The sequence below is a fragment of the Protomyctophum bolini genome (assembly GCF_963924005.1).
Source record: "Protomyctophum bolini genome assembly, chromosome: 24".
Lineage (NCBI taxonomy): Eukaryota > Metazoa > Chordata > Actinopteri > Myctophiformes > Myctophidae > Protomyctophum > Protomyctophum bolini.
Genome location: NC_137885.1, coordinates 11,897,984 through 11,916,055, shown reverse-complemented (window position 1 = coordinate 11,916,055; position 18,072 = coordinate 11,897,984). Strand labels below are relative to the sequence as shown.

Sequence of the window (18,072 nt, the reverse complement as noted above, 5' to 3'; positions counted from 1 at the left end):
AGTACGGAGTGGACTAGGATGAGGGCGAGATAGGGACGAGAGGGCGCGAGAGAGAGTTGAAGCTTCATATCAATTGATTAGGGAGACGGGGACATGGAGGGGAATAAAGCAGCAATCCGGAACTTATTGCGACCGTAGGTCTCAGATTTTATATGAAAACCGGCAAAACGTCAGTCAGTCCGTCCGTCCGATCGTCCAAAACCTACCCAACCTGGGCCCTTACTGGGCCCAAACTGGGCTGGTCCGAGGCCCTGCCTTTAATTAGCACACATTTTACGCCCTACTCTGCCCCTAAACACAACAAAAAATAAAATAAAAAGTCCATATATAGGACCTTCCCAGACCTGACCTCAGGGCATCTTACTGGTTTTAGTTTATAACATGATTTTAACCAATCCGTACAGTGGAGTATGTTAATACAACACAACTCACACACCATCAACATTACAAAAAAGGATGTCCACTTTTGTTTGGCTTACGCACCATGACCAGAACAGAACAGATGTTTTGGGACAATTCAACAAGAGCGCAAACCTTTCTCTCACCTGTGTCAATGCAGTATAACTAACACATCTGCAGTGGTTGGAGGTATGGTCTCTCACTGCTTAACTCAAATGGTGTCGTCGGGCACCATGGGCAAGACCTACGCTGTAGAGGCTATCATTTGTTTGGGCGGAAGTTGCGGGATTTTAGCGGAAGTATCGCCCAAGGAAATGACGTTGATGCTTTACAAATCAGTTTACATTCCCCGCAAATGAAACATGTGTTGTGATTGGTCGGGGAAATATCGTATCTGGGGGAAATACATTTGACGGATGTTCCGGAGGATACATCCGCCGATAGCTTCTCTCCCTTAGCTTGTGACCAGGCTTTTCTTTTCGCAGATGAGTAAGCCTGGGACAGAGGCTATAGTCGTCGGGTAGCATATCTACTGGTTGACACACAGCACTGCCCGAAGCTCATGAGAACAAGACACCAGGCCAAGTAAGCTTTCCATCTCGGGAAGAACGGATAGGTGAAAGTTTGGCCTCTACTGCAGTGGATATAGGCCCCACCAAAGAGTTACGGATTCTATCTTTAAAGCTTGATAGAAAGAGGCAAGGAGGGAAACCTGGAGAATGGAGTGATATAATGTAGAGGGATGAAAGCGCTTAAGGGTCACTCTCCTACTCTAAGGTCAAATGAGACTGTGATCAGCACATGGAGATAAGAACAGTCTGAGGGAGAGAGATATAATATAAGGGACAGAGACATGAATATAGGAGGCAGATGAGAAAAGTGTGACACTTTGATAGGAGCCATGAAGCCATTTCACATAAAGGTGTGCCATTCCAACTCGTAGCGCTTTACTCATCTTTTCCTGAAGGTTTTCTGAAAATGCATGTTTCCCTGCTGGTTTTATTCACTTCCATGCAGCAGAGGAACGCCATCTATTCAGGTAAATCTGCAGACCGCCGAGCCGTTTGTAATGCAACACGCGCTGGACTCGCAGTACATTTGTTAACACGGGTGTCCCTATTTTGTCAAAGCGAAATGTTTCTAAAGGTTTTCTGAGATTCAGTGGTGTGAGAGTGCGAACTATAGTAATACAAATATTATGGAGGCAAAAGACAAACAAATGTAATTTTAAAACGATAAAACCCTACAAAGCCTGAAGGCGTATTTTGTAGTGTGCGTGTTTGTGGTGTATAGGGTGGGTATACGGTTGATGAATTTCTTCTCCCCGAGTTGCAATTATTGATTCTTAGTCATCATGGCATTTGACCAAGGTGCAGTTGAGTGAAAGATTGAACGCTGTCTCAAGGGAGCCCGCTAATGCCATATTTAATTATTTCTTTCTTATCAAAGGTACTCGCAGCGCTGCAGGGTGCGAGGGAGTACACAGGGGTTAAGAATAAAAAAGGTTGATTTGCAGACACTGGCTGGTGCAACAGTTGGCCCCACATAATGACATCCCAGAGGAGGCGGTTAGGTAATAGCTAGTATCATCTAAAAGGTATTGATGTTAAAGAACGGCTTGAATCGAAGGAAATATTACATGTGCATTTGCATTAATGGGACAATTTGAATTGGAAAACATCACATTTGAATATTACCTAGATAGACAAACTGACATTTTAATAAGTACAGTACTTGAGTTAATGTTAGGGATGCGCCGATCAATCGGTTGCCGATCGATCGGTGGCCGATCACCGATCGATCGGATCGGATCGGCCGTGCAAAATCCACCGATCCGCGAAACCGATCTCCAAAGCAAAAATCAGCGCCGTTTACATCCAAAAATAATGTGTCACTTTCTCGGTTCTGCACCGCTTAATGGAGAAGTATAGCACTGGCAGCGCAACGAATACCCCCCCACACACACACACCCCAGGGAGGGACGGGGGAGAGAGAGAGAAAAGAGAGAGAGAGAGCGAGAAAGAGCACGCACGTCTTCACCCCAGCGAGGGAGGGAGCTCATCATCTCCAGTCCAGTAGTTAGCAAAGGGAGCTAAGTGCTAACTATAATCCAAATTGTTAGACAAGTAGTGTGCCCTGGCCTGACACAACTTTCTTAGAAATGTGCATGTTGCAGCCAGCGCCAGCCAGTAAGATGAGCCTATGCATTTCACGGTTTTCGGGGGGGCAGTCGGTTTGGGGGGGTTCCCGACGGCTGCGCGTCGCTTCCTCCTCTGACAGAGGGGAGGCGAGTAAGCGACACAGTCAGAAGCCCCCTTTGTTCAATCGAAGGCCCCCTCACTGCAGCTGTGTAGGGGTGAGGATCGCGTGATGATTCTAATGTAGGCTACAGAATTCTATAAGTCACCACATTTGGTGTGACACACAGCTTCTGTTTCTGTTTACAATGCGTTGTCAACACGTGTTGAGTTGACAAAGATTGACAGATTTCGGATAAGACTGATAGTTTATCCGTTAGTAATTAGCCTGAGGCACACAGAATCACACTACTTTTGGATTTATTGGGATTGGCTTTTTGGGGAAAAGAGGGGGAGGAGGTGATCAAGCAGCTCCACAAGACCACAACATATTTGGTAGGCTCACGGCTGCATTTATTTTCCTTTTTTTTCTCTCGAGGGTGCATGGGATGATGGGAGCCCCTCCAGCAGGCTAGGGAGCTCCGCTCAGGCTAGCGGAAAATGACCGCGGGCGCGGGTTGCCAGGTTTTTTTATAAGTAAAAAAAAAAATAATAATAAAAAATTTACAATTAAATTAAAAAAAATATTAAAAAAGATCGGGATCGGGATCGGAATCGGCCGATCTTTTTTAAAAAGATCGGTGATCGGGATCGGCCCCCAAAAACGTGATCGGAGCATCCCTAGTTAATGTACTCACTTTCCACCAGGGACAAAAAATCCCAGATGAGTTTAATAGGGCTCTATTACTCCTATCCACACTTTTCCTGGGCTGTGTGTGCGCTCCAGTTCCTGTTGATTTCATTGGATATCATTGGTCATCTGACCAGTTTCATTGGCTTTCATTGGATCAAATCGACAGGAACTGGAGCACACACAGCCCAGGAAAAGTGTGGATACAGTTATTATAAATACTCTGGCAACCTTCCAGAGGCTTATAATTAAAGTCTTGGCTGGTCTAGAAGGTATAGCAGTAAATAATATCTGCATGACGTTGATTGTTCAAGTTTCAAGGTTGTCTTTATTCGTCTTCCCTTAGGAGAAACGTGTCCTATATCTCCTCCTGCCAGAAGGCAGTAGATCGTACTCTCGGTTCAATACATGCAGAGGGTCAGATACAATATTCCTAGCTTGTCTATTATTACGGTTTGTTCAAACATGGCCTGGGGAGTGATGAAGTTCCACGAAGCTCCAAGGCGACCTGGTTGTTATTGCTTTGACGTATAGCAAATGTCGGTTCTCTTGCTTTTTAGTTTATTAGCAAATTTCCTTGCTTAGTTTTAGCCTTTATTGGTCGCGTTATTAGACGTTCCCGTTCTCCCTTTGAGCTTCTTCGGTAGTGGGTTCTGTATTTATGAATGTTACATGTCTTTCCTGTTATTCTCTTGTATTTATCGTTACTGGCAGAGCTGTGTCACTTATTTCGCCCTCTTCTCTTGGCCAGTTCACACTTGTAAAGGAGACTTCAGTATCAATGTGGTTTTTACTGGTTAAATAAAATAAAAAATAGAAACATATAATAGCCGCGTGCACACACGTGCACGCACACGCACGCGCGCGCACACGCACACACACCCTCTCTCCTCCTGTTCTGTCTGGCAGCTCCATTGTGCGGTGAACTTTGATGCTTGTCAGGGGAGGTGTTCTGTTATACAACAGGAGGCTCTTATTATTTGATGCCCCCAGGCATTCAGAGGATTATGTTCCCTCAGGTATAGCTCCGCTGTGGTCATTTATACTGAACAGTGACCACCATTAACCTTCTTTAACAGCACCAAGCCAAAGGATGAGTGTGTCCCCTTTTTTTCTGTACAAGCCAATATGTCCTAGAAATCAAACGCATAAAAGGAAGCTTAACTTGCTTGCTGATGCGCCAAGTCGTGTTCCAGTGTGAGAATGACATTGCTGTTGTGTCTCAAACTTCCCTTTCTCTTTAATAGATGTGTCTCCCAATACTCCCAAAACACTGAACCACAGTACTAACAAAGAAACAGTGGTAAACAGCTCTGTTGTCTAAAACAAAACAAAAAAAGCAAATAAGTACTTCATACCAGAGGCGTATCTACAATAAGGCAAGGACAGGCCCAAAATCCCAAATCCATTTCTGGCCTGGCCAAAAATCCATACAATGAGAAAAAAAAAGAGGACAAAAACCAAACCTGTGAACTATTAGTGGACAGCTGATTGGCCGTTGCGGTAGAGCGCGACCCTCAATCACCCGTTGGAATGTAAATGAATTCCTTTCAGCCTTAGTATCCTACTGTCTGGCAGGTATATCTCTTTGAAAAACTTTAGTGCTATGATTGTGCGCGGGGAGACGAGAATGAACACGTTGCCTCCAACTGTGTTGGTCTTTATCTCAACAAGACGAAAACTGAATACGTAAACATATGCAAATCCAACAATAACCACATTATAAAAACACTTAACACTCCTTTGAAACGGGTTGATGACTACAGGTATTTGGGTTCATATATATCTTATTGTCCAATGTCCAATGTCCAATGTCCAACTGATAATAAATCACAGTTTTACTTCAGGTGTGGTTCCGACTTATTTTAAACAGGCGGTGGTGGAACCCCTGATTAAAAAACCGAACCTTGACTCCTCTGTATTGTCCAATTTTAGGCCCATCTCTAAACTTCCGTTTATCTCCAAAATTTTAGAAAAAGCTTTTTTTGCTGTACTTTTGCAACTTTTATAACTGTACGCTGTGACGCGTTTTGAGCTTGTAGATCAGCTATTTTCAGCAAGTGTAATCAGTCATTACGACGCCATTGAGGCCCGCCAAAACACATTTTAATCGACTAAATCTACACTTTCTACAGGTGATTTAGTCGATTAAAACTAGACCAACACTAAAACATTCCAGTTGACTAAAATGTGACTAAAACTAAATGAAATCTATTCAAAAGACTATGACTGAAACAAAAAAAAATCTGACAAAAACAAACAATGTGACTAAAACTAAATGAAATCTATTCAAAAGACTATGACTGAAACAAAAAAAAATCTGACAAAAACAACACTGCTGGAGAACAAAACAACGAGCCCTTCCTGTCATGCCTGCCTGTGGAAGGTGTATCCTCACTTGACACATCACTTTCACGTGCGCCGTGTGTGTGCTGCTGTGTACACTGGCACCGCAACATGGTGCCAACGGGGGGGGGACCTAAATTAAGGTACATGAGAAGTAGGACCTTAGTTTGTCGCTGTGCGGCAGAAATCTTCTCATCTTTTTACAGTTTTATCTTTTTCCATAAGCGAATGCCCCATTTTATCATAGTATAGTCCTTACCCGTTCGAATATATGCACACTAATGTGATTTAATAGATCATATTATTCATGTATGTCTTTTGAGGTTTAATTAGTGTGCTCTCAGAGGCTCTTGCCCGCCGGGCGAGTAGTACAGGAACGGTGGGGAAATTGCAAAGTGCGGTTGCCAAGATCGCACAGACGCCTTCAGAAATATAGACCCCTCCCACTGATGGTTTTTTTGTGGATTTTGCCTTGATCTTATATTAAAAGGGTGTTTTTGCAGCGCCCCCTATGGATGAAAACTGCTAATTGCTTTTGGCTCTCTGTTGATGAAACCACCCTCGACATGCGATTAACATTTGAGGTGGATTGGACATTCCGTTCGTGATTTGTGACTAGCTCAGCAAATATGGAACTATTCCTTGACATTTTAAAAGGTTGAGAAACTGCAATATCGAGGCTGTATCTCACCGTTCAAATCAATGGACAGCCTATCACAGTTTGTTCCAGCAGCACATCAAGCTCCGTGTTAGCTCTCAGACACAGCAGGTAACCAAGGAGACCATGCTGCTGGCTGTACTATAAACCCCGGCCAACCGGGAAGAATCATTGAAGCTAGATAAGACATGCTGGCCGATCGTATACTATAGGCACTGCGGCTCGAGCCAAACGTGACCCCGCCAGATGGTGGCAGTAGTGAGTTCCTCCCTCCTGCTTCCATCTGGTCTCTCTCGGGCAGAGACGATATATGCGGCCGCTAGAGGCGGGATCAACGCGAGAGACTAGAGCTGGGCCTAAAACATGAACGTGCAATATCGTAGTCGACAGCGGCGGTGCTCAATCATGACTCGCACGCACGCACGACTCGCGGTGCTCTTTCATGCCTTCGACCCCGGCACGTTCATGAACTTTACATAGACTTTTTAGGCCGAAAATGGGTGCGCTGGGTGAGCAACTCCATGTGCAGTGGATGGGAGGGGAATTCCGGTGCCGCCTATATAACTCCATGGCTGCACTGTACTGTAACTGTACGCGTTCCACGGCTGCAGAACTATTTTGGATTATGTTATGTTTTGAAAAATCTCTAAATCTTTTGAAAACATGTAAATTGCTCTCTGGATTACGAGCGTCTGCTAAATCAGGGGTTCTCAACATTTTTGGCTGGGGACCCGAGGAAATGTCCAGCCATTCAGTTGCACAAAAAAAAAAGAAACAAAAAATTGAGGGAACCCCCCCCACGTTTCTTACAAGGGGCTCCGACACGAACAATAAATCTCAAAAATAAAAATGGATGGGTGCTTCTGGGACAGGACTATATGATAGAAAAAAGGCCAGAGGCACTGCAACGCCTTCACAATAGCACCGTGTGATGAATAAGCACGGTAGGTATAGGGGGGGGAAAGAGGCTCGGGCTGAACCGACTGTGAATTGAAACGTCAGGGATTCTTGGCAACAGAGTCAGGGGGAAGGACGAAAGTTTCTGGAGCGTTTCTTTGGGCCGAATTCCAGCACTTTGATGGGGAACAAGATACCAAATTTAGAAACAATTGCCGGGCTCATGGGCAGATTCCCCCACAGTAGCGCAGCAGTGTTGTGCAGGGGAATGTCCGCAATGTCCTCATTAAAATGCACCAATACCCGTTCTCTGTTTTTTATTATGGAATATCAGCCAAAATAAATGGGAAAATGTCTAATTTCCTCTAACAGCACGAGGCCTCAGATGTATACGTTTGCCGTTGTTCCTTTTAGGCATCTCAGCAAAAAAATGTCTGTCGCGGGCCGTGTTTGGAGGGCACAGTGGAAGCCTCTGGAGAGTAATCCTTCACAGCGTCACCGAGGTGTAACTATAGAGTGCTAACTTACTGTACAATACACATATTTATTCTGTACAGCACACGGCAAACTGAGGCACTTCTGTTGTTTTTCTTGTTTTTTTTTTTCAGGGTTTTTTGTTTTCCTTTCTTTTTTTGCACACAGGTCCCTTGAGAAGCTAATTAAAGCTCAGCCTCAATAATATGCCAGTATGCGTATACGCCAGGATTGGCCTTCAGAAGCAAGAGGGGGAATCGCCTTTTTGAGACTCATCTAAATTGGCCTTTTAACCACTTTTTTTGTCATTAAAAAAAATGGGGGCTTTAACAAAGTGGCGGTTGGAGGTGGCTTAAGGTTATACGCTCTGTAAAAAAAAATAATAATAATTGGGACAAAGATATGAGAGTTTGAAAATAATAATGTACTATATCGTTTGACTAATGACTTGCTCCCGGTCTGTGAATGGACAATCATGGGGGACTTTAACTCTGCAGGTATTAAAAAGAGGGCATTCAAAAGTCATTAAAAAAGAGGAGAGGGGGATTGGGGCTGGGGGATGAAGGGGGTGGGGGTTTGGGGACGACGACACTAGATTTTGTTCAGCACAAAATACATAGGATCCTTTGTCCCAGCATGCACCTGTACTACCTCAGAGGTTCCCAACCTTTTCTGCAAATTTACGTCATATAGCAGCCAAGTCTATATGGACTTTTAATGTTTGTTCAGGGCAGCGGTTAAATGAGCATTCAGTGATTTGGGTCCGCCCCGGTAACAAGATGTGCACATGCACGCACTACAGTGGGGGGGAGACGGGGTGGCCCGTCAAGGCCCGCCCCCCGCTTGATCATGATTGGTGGTCACGTGACAAGTGTCCATGGCACTTTCATGGACACTTTCATGGGAGCCAAACTACCCGGACGTTTGGCAGAATGCACTGGAGTCAATGAGAGCTCAGTGACCAGATCAGGTTTTTTTGACCCCAGGGGTTAAAGGGTGGGAAGCAGGGAAATTTACTTAAAAAAAAAATGATGCATATCTATAAGAAAAAAACCCTAAGGATGTCCAGTTAAAAAACAAAGTATAGTTAGCCAGTAGATGGCGCCATTTCACCATGTCGATGACGTAAGAAATAGCGCCTTTGCTATGGACAATGTTCAAGTCAAGATTGATTGACATTTATATTCACAGAAACTACTCTGAGCGGTAAAAACAAGTACAGTAAAAGCACTAAGACTACATCAGGGTTCTCCATTTTCATTTTTTGTATGAATTATTCTGCTCGGAATTATCTAATTCTGAGCCTACTATAAACCAATCTATCCATCCATACAAACACACGTCTGCTTCTGCATCGGAAGTGTATCAACTATCAAGCTTGTTTAGGCATATAAATTGATACGTAATGCTTTGCAAATGTTTTGTTTCTAGGCTATAATAGCTGCGGCTGTGTAGTAGAATAAGTAAAGCCTAAAACAGGGGGAGACACGATCGTTCTTTTTTTTTTTTTCATCGTTTTTTCCCCCCCTTTTGTATTCCATGCAGCTGTATGACTAATGACAGAATCACTGTCAGAACATATCACTCCATTCGCGACTCTATACACTGCATAAAGACTAAACAGTATTCACACAAAACGGAGCACAATGATCGATTCACTTTGGCCGCGCTGATGATCAGCGTTCGTTCAGCACACAACCGGCCGGCCGCGGGGGGGGGGTGACAGTAGCCCACTTCACACCATCCTCCCCGTTTGGGTCATGATGTCACGTCAATAAAACAGTAACCGTCTGCGATACCATTCTGTGTTTTATTCTGCTTTTTGTCGAGCAGCAGACAGAAAAAAAAAGTCATGTCATTGATCACCATCATCCTTGTGTAAAGTTTTTCTTTCGCTAACTCTCATTCCATTAAAAACATATATATATATATATATATATAGGCCAATAGTCTACGCCTCTACCACTATTAATCGAATATAGTGTCACTGTTGTTCCAGCCACACACAGACACAAAAATAGAGAAGTCAGATGCGGAGAAAAATAAACCCTCCATGAGACACCGAGTCATTTCACTAGTTACACCCAGAGAACAGCACTCATCGTGGGGCGAGCTGATCCCCCGTGAGTCTAGCCTGGTTAATAAACCAGACCGAATCAGCCGTTGGCAAAAAAAATGTGCCTGCCGGCGGATTACGGTCTGGAGAGGCTCAATTTCCTACACCAGAGAAATGGGGCGGCCAATCGGGACACGGTATGCAATATGGGCGGGCTTTGGTACAGTGACTTTCAATGCTTGAGACCTTTGACTGACAGTAGCTCTGACCAATTGCGTCAAAGAGAAAATGTTTCAACCCGCCGCCCTGGAAATGAAATCCAAGCTGAGCCTCCCCAGACTAATATCCCGCGGTCCGTGCGATATTAGTCTGGTTTATTAACCAGGCTACCGTGAGTCCGCTGGCTGGAACCGCCTGGTTGCGATGGCCACGCCCCCAATCCAGTACAAGCTCTGTTTCCGTATCGATACGAAGAAAATGGCCGGCACATTATTTACAAAAAACCTTGAGTGTATAGCAGACATGTCATTGGTCATGGTAATCAAAAAGGTTATTGATTTATTTCATTATGAAGACGCTAAAATAGTGCAATCCCAAGGGGCTTTTAACATGGGATCTAATGGGATGACGTAGGGGAGATACTATCGATGACACGCTGTTTTGGCTCGGCCTATCTCCGACGCGGTGGGAGGGATGTTTCAGAGCAGTGGCCACTAGCCCGCCCTGACTTCACACAGCATTGAACAGGCTGTATAGTCATAATTAAACTCAGACAAAGTAGATGCCAGCGTGAAACATTGACGACGAGACGTCATGTGGCTGTATACTGTAAATACAGTGGGCGGCCCTCACTTCACACAAGATTATATTAATCTTAGTGTTTTGCCAATTATTTGGCATTTATTACTCTCTGCCAAAAACAACACTGGGCCCACTTGTAATATCCTGCCGGCGCTCATGCAGGTTTTCACTACCTGCTACATAACATAGTAAGACACCCCCCCTCCAACTGAGATACTACAGTGCCTTATAGTAAGACACCCCCTCTCCAACCCCCTCCTACTGAGACACTACAGTGCCTTATAGTAAGACACCCCCCTCCCACCCCCTCCTACTGAGGTACTACAGTGTCTTATAGTAAGACACCCCCCTCCCACCCCCTCCTACTGAGGTACTACATTGTCTTATAGTAAGACACCCCCTCCCACCCCCTCCTACTGAGGTACTACAGTGTCTTATAGTAAGACACCCCCCTCCAACCCCCTCCTACTGAGGTACTACAGTGTCTTATAGTAAGACACCCCCCTCCAACCCCCTCCTACTGAGATACTACAGTGCCTTATAGTAAGACACCCCCTCTCCAACCCCCTCCTACTGAGGTACTACAGTGCCTTCCTTCATCCCTATATTCCAATCACGCCGAGCACAATATATTCATGCACTCGTCCGCCTCTCTGGAAACGGTGAATCACGTCGTATTATGCAGACCTCGGCTCCCGGCGATAATATTCCCCCCAGAACAGACGTAACGACCATAATGGCCCCGCAGCATCGCACGCGCTCAGTGGTGGAGAACGGTACTCAATTCTTTTACTTAAGTAAAAGTGCCAATACTGCAATTTATTAACTACTTTTCGTAAAAGTACGGAATTTAAAATGTACTTTAAGTACTAAAAGTAAACGTACTCCTATTGCAGAATGTGCCATTTTTTCACAAGTTCAAAATGTGTACAAAGTCTATTGGAAATAGCAGATCTACAAGCTCACAATGCGGCGCAACGCGACACATTGTGAGCTTGTAGATCGGCTATTTTCAAATGGCCGAAATGTATAGGGTTGAAGTGGTTAATGTATGTTTTCTACATCTGTTTTCTAAATCTCCAAAGTAACTAGTAACTCAAGTTTTAATAATTGTAGTGGAGTAAAAGTAAAAATTCTGGCTCCGAGACGTAGCGGAGTAGAAGTAAAAGTATTGGAAATACTCAAGTAGAGTACAACTACCTCAAAATTGTACTTAAGTACAGTACTTAAGTAAAATGACTTAGTTACTTTCCACCACTGCACGCGGTGGTGCAGCAAAACAAGGTTAACAGGGGTTAATAATGGCTGCCCCATGTCGGCGTACTTATTATGCCGTTATCACCTGCATTCATCTCTGCGGGTGACAGGCAGCCATTAAAAATGTATTAGGAGTCAGGACCCTTCTCTACACTCGTTACTTCCAATGTGACGCACCTGTTGACCCGACGTCATGGGAGAGAGAGAAACAGAAAGGGAAGAAAAACAAGAAATTTTAAATTACGCATTGAGCTTCATTGAGACGGTTGGAGTTGAATGGGAAAATGTTTTATTAATATTGCATAAGTAACCCATTAAGACCAGGAAAGCATCTGTGTATACAGGTTTTAGATTTTTGCGTTGGCTATTAAAAAATAGCGGAAGGCGAAAGGGGGCCTTTCTGTGTGGAGTTTGCATGTTCTCCCCGTGTCCCCTAGGTTAGGAATACCCTCACATGTTCTCCCCGTGTCCCCTAGGGTAAAGTAACCCTCAAAAAAAAAACATGCAGTAATCCTGGTCTCTAAACTACCTCCCCCTGGCCAGCCGGGGCGCCTGATGGCGGGCGCCAAACATGCCGGTCTGTTCAACACCACAACTATAAACCTTGATGGCTGCCCAATAACTCACAAACCAACAGTCATTTTTGACTCGTCCCTAACCCACATTAAAAGCATTACAAAATCCGCCTTCTTCCATCTGCGCAACCTAGCTATAGAATCCGTCCAATACTATCACTTCCCGATAGCTGAAACCCTGGTCCACGCTTTCATCACCTCAAGAAGAGTTCACGGCAATGCTCTCTTCTCCGGTCTACCGATCAACAATCAATCAAGGGGTGCAACGATACATTTTAACAGCGATACGATACGTATCACCATACATGGTGGACGATACGATACATGGACGATATTGGTACAGTAACTATTTAACATACATTGACATTATTTTAAACTAAGTAATGAATCCCCTCTTTATCTTCATGAAAAATTGCTAAATACCATGCACAAGAATATAGTATTGATACCATCGATTATTTGCATAGCAGAACGATTCGATACCGATTATTTTCATTTGCAAAACGATACGATACATAATCAATGTTGCCGTTTTCATTTTTATATACTTCGATTCATGAAATGAAAAGCGATGTTTCGATGCAGTTACTATATGGTTACACCCCTACTGGTTACTCATACAGGACCACATCACAGCCACACTCATAGCACTACACTGGTTACCCATACATGCCAGAGCAGACTTCAAGGTGCTCCTCTCCTGACCTTTAAATCTCTAAATGGACTAGCTCCACCATACATGTCCAGTAGGCATGTGGAAAATAATCGATACGTATCGATACATCGATTATGACGTGCGCGATGCGAGTGAATCGGTTCATTCACTGTGTGTCGGTAGAATTGACGGGTGAAATCTCGATGGATCGTTCGCGGAGTGCTTGTATCGGTAAAATCCGTGGTTGCACTGTTTTTTCATGGTAAATTTCACCCTATCCTGTGTTTCCGAGGCGCATTCAACGTACCATCAGAAAGGAAGAAAAAAAAAAGGTCTCTCGCGAGTCGCAGCGCAGACACAGGGCGCGTTCGGAAATAGCGCACTGAGCCCACTGTGCAATGCAAACTAATAGGAGAGTGTGCTCCGGTGTGGTATTTCCGAACGCGCCCACAGTCAGTGAACAGAAGCTACCGTACGACGGTGCAGAGGGTGCTTCCCGCAGAGGAGACACGTTGAGAACAGACAGACTCAGACTATAATAGCACCCGCGACTAACAGAAGTGAGCCCCACGCATTAAACAAGAAGCACCACCTTTACTCTTTAGCTTTATAAAATAGCTGTCCGAGTAGCTTTGTCCGTCGATCAGTTGACTTTTCACTGTAGCGCTGCGTGCTGGACTGCTGGTAATGAGCCACACTCCACAGCTGTGCTTGCTGATTATCCGACGCAAATCTGCGTCGCGATCATTATCAATTTGTAATTAAAGAAAGCTTCTGCAGTCTGCACACACGTGTACAACAACAACAACGCCACAGCAACTTTCCACTGTCCAGCTTTCCCCTGCTGTTCTCTGGGATAGAAGCCTTATTTATATTCTGCAGCAAGACGGTGTCGCACGCCTAAAATTGCAGATCCACAAGCTCACAGCGGGGCGTGGATGAGACGCGTTGTGAGCTTGTACATCTGCTATGTATTTATAACGTTAATAATACATGCAGGCCAGGGTCTTCAATGTTTTTCAGGTCAAGCCAAGGACCACTTAGCTGAGAGTGAGAGATCAAGTAGGGACCCCCATATAGGCAATTATATTATAAAACTGTTGCAGATTAAACTAGACATAGACTTGTTTGACAGCACTACAAGTGTGACCTGTAATTTTTGTTTTGTTTATTTGTTTCTTTTCTATTTATATGTTGGTAACATTAATTGATGAACGATAGGCTATTACATTTTAATCTCTTGAAACCTCTATACTCAAAACCTCAAATTGACCTTTGAGATATAATAATTATACTATAGCCTATGATTATTAGTAATCTAACAATTCCACAATAACCAGCAGAGAGCAGACCCTTTGTTTACTTACAGAATTCTATAAGTTGGGTTGTTTGAGATGCAGAGCTATAATACTAACCTACAGTAAAACAATAAATTGCTTTGAATTTAAATGTAATGCATTTTTACATGTTTTTGGGAAATTAATAGAGCTTTAATATAAATCCTTTCTATTGTGATGAATCGCCATCAAATCGTATCGGTAGAGGGGTGAATCGCATCGTATCGCATTGATTTGAACTAAATGGTTATCGCATCGCATCGGGAAGAGGGAGAATCGTATCGCATCGTATCGCCAGGGGATTCCATGTATCTCTAATGTATCGTATCGCTGGCAGTGCATCGAGATGCGTATCGAATCGTGAGATGAGACGAGATTCACATGCCTAATGTCCAGCTTAATAAAAGCATACAACCCCCCCCCCCCCACGACCTCTACGCTCCAAAGACGCTGGAAAACTCACAGTCACACATATACCACAATAAAATAACGGTTGGGGGCAGAGCATTCACACATCGTGTCCCCTGTCTCAGGACATGCTCTCCCAACAAGCTGTTAGAGATGCCAACTCTATAGACATTTTTTAATCTAGACTTAAAACACATATTTCTTTCCCTGCATTATGGTTCCCCCTAGTTTCACTGAAACCACTATATTCACCCTGTGACTTTAAAACCCTATGTTGTATTAATGGACTTTCTGAACGTATCTTTACACCTATCTGTTGATGATTCATATAGCGGTGTCCTATCGCATGGTACTTGTTTCAGCCATGTGTGTAGGCACATTTTATTATGCTTTACTGTGTTTCCTTGCTATTGTGTTATTGTACTATTGTGTTTTTTTGCTGTGTATTGAAGTGCACAGAGAGAGCATTGGGTGACGTTGCACTATAAATAAAAATAAACTGAAACTGAAAGGAACTGGTCGGAATAACGTGTTCCTTCCGCGCGCTATACGTCCGGCCGGGGAAACTCCCCCCTGGTCAGGTGAAAAGTGAAAAAATGGGTTGCAAAATCGTGGGATAAAAATGTAAGAAAATAAAAAAAATAGCAGATACAAGCTCACATGACGTCGCGTCATTTTTGTGATAACGATTTTTAGAAGCATTCGTAGGAATCGGCCTCAGGTCTTAATAGGTTAAACCTCCTCTTTAATCTTTAAGCCCAGTGATTTATGTCAGTGGGGAAACCTACGTTGCTGTTACACACCTGAGAGGAATACTTATGAGCCCCGGGAGCGCCTCCTGGTTGTGTGATTTCATTTGAGGGTTCATGGTGTCAGGAGTTCAGGACTGGTTAGCACCAGCGCATTCTGCCCACGCTGACATCTTGTCTCCCTGAATGGAGTCACTTCTCACTTTCATTGAGACCTGGGGGGGAAAAAATACCTCCCCTCGTGACTAGGGTCACGAGGGGAGGTATTTCTCCCCCCCCCCCCCCCCCCTCGGCCTGATAAGAGTCAGACGAAGCCCTATCTTGCGAATCTCTGAACGTGAAAAACACTCACTTCTTTTTGTACAGATTCCAGTTAGCGATAGCTGCAGGTCAAACACCGTGTCTGTTTTAATGTTCCCCCTGCTTCGCAGGAAGGCGGTGCAGGGTACGTGTTTTTAAACCTTCATCCGAGTGCTGCGATCTTTTAAAGTGGTCTATCGGTTTGGCTTGCAGGTGCTCCGGGTAGAGTCGCAGCCTTGTGTTATAAGGTCAATCTAATTATGAGGTTATTTTTTGAGCGACTGTGGAAGGAAAACGAGTAAAACCTTAGAACATTTATTTTGCATAATATTTTGCAGAGGGCAATCTCATCTTATCTATATTTAAGCAGTCTTTTATATTTAGGTACAGCATGCATTTGTAGCCTAACAGCTTTGGATTCCCAGTTCCCACCCTTTTCTGAAAACAGGAACATGAATGTGACCACTTAACTTGCCCTAACCGCTGCCGTGTTAACCGTTTCCGTGCGGTAAAGGTAGATTTACGTGGTTCCATTCCCAGCGCTTCAATGCGGGAACGGGAGATTCACGTTTACAGTGTGTTTTTATTGATTACTTTCAATCGCCTTTCTACACACCCGAGCACTTTATCTACTAGCACAGAACGGTAGCACAACACTCCGATCACCTGATCACAAAAAAAAAGAAAAAGATGCCTCTCCCCCCTCCCTTCCTGAAAACTCAGGACAGGAGGGGCTCAAATGCTCACTATCACACAATGGCGGCCCCCATTGCGAGCGTAGCTACTAGCTAGCCCTTAGCCAGATCACATTTCATGACATCCGATCGTATCTAGCTAGGCTTGCTGTTTCTCACTCACTGAGACATGCCCCTGCATGTCCTGAGACATGCAGGGGCATGTCTCAGGGGAGGGAGGGAGGAGGCGTCTTTGTGTAGACTCTGTTTCTCTCGGAGCATGCTCGCTCGGACTTGTTGCCACTTGCCATAATGGACACCGCACGGATCTAAAGTCTGGTCTCCCTTCCTTCATCATCTCCGGGTGACGGCACGGTTATTTTGTTATGATGATCATGTCTTTACAACTAAGACGCACGCGCCGCTGTTATGACTTTACAAGTCAGCAGCAAAAACAACCTCGGCGAGCCAAGTTGGAACGATACACAGCGACAGATGGATAAATAATGACAATGCGTCTTCGCATCGTTCCATCTGCCCGCCGGGGGTCTTGATCAGTCATCATCATAATCTTCATAAAAAAATAAACAAAACAGTAGTAACGTAGCCCCAAGATGTTCCAGTCCCAATGTCCCATATGCTCATTCTTTAGCTCATACAAACGCCATTTAGTCACAGACATTGACAGGCAGATATAAAAATGAACACAAATAATATCATATACATACTATACACTGAATGAAAGCCCTGAATGTCTACTTTTAGGAGGAAAACAATATACACATTGATCCCATGTACAGTTTGTCTAATTGTTTATTGAATGCAGCTTGCGGCCACCAGAGAGAACTTTAGAGAAAGCATGGACCTGAAGAACTATTATTCACAAAATAAGGCCTATAGCGACATGTACATACTATATACCGTATGAAACGGAAGACTCTCTGCTTTCATAAGAAAAATACTAATAATAATAATAATAATAAAAATCACACCCCTGTGAAGTGAGCAGTGCAACATTGCACTGCTCACTTCACAGGGGTGTGATTTTTATTAATATTACAGTATTAGTATTTTTCTTATGAAAGCAGAGAGTCTTCCGTTTCATACGGTATATAGTATGTACATGTCGCTATAGGCCTTATTTTGTGAATAATAGTTCTTCAGGTCCATGCTTTCTCTAAAGTTCTCTCTGGTGGCCGCAAGCTGCATTCAATAAACAATTAGACAAACTGTACATGGGATCAATGTGTATTTGTTTTCCTCCTAAAAGTAGACATTCAGGGCTTTCATTCAGTGTATAGTATGTATATGATATTATTTGTGTTCATTTTTATATCTGTCTGTCAATGTCTGTCAACTTCAAGCCTCCATATCTCTGTTGTTTTTTTTCACGAGCAGCATGCAGGCAAAAGCAGGTGTTAGAAAAAGGTCAATATCTCCAGAATGGAAGATGGTAGAATCATAAAAAAAAATTAAAATTGAAGTGGACAAGTTAGGCTTTCTTTTGATTTATGCGGTGTGATTCTCGCTATAAGAGGCCCCTCGCTGTGGGCCCCTA

General features: G+C 43.9%; 2 protein-coding genes across 3 annotated transcripts in view; one reads left to right on the top strand and one right to left on the bottom strand.

Moving 5' to 3' along the window:
* The window catches only part of LOC308311614 (metalloreductase STEAP3-like), a 351,330-nt gene that overhangs the window by 215,712 nt on the left and 117,546 nt on the right, over positions 1-18,072 (top strand). The window contains exon 11 of one of the 2 annotated variants that reach the window (XM_080758365.1): positions 9,481-9,490. The exons of the other annotated variant lie outside the window; for it this stretch is intronic. The gene's annotated coding sequence lies outside the window, so the exon portion shown is untranslated. Of the gene's footprint in view, positions 1-9,480; positions 9,491-18,072 lie in introns of those variants that run through there. 2 annotated transcript variants of the gene reach the window in all.
* Positions 1-18,072, bottom strand: part of LOC308311616 (gamma-aminobutyric acid receptor subunit gamma-3-like) — a 136,981-nt gene that overhangs the window by 25,250 nt on the left and 93,659 nt on the right. The window lies entirely within an intron of this gene.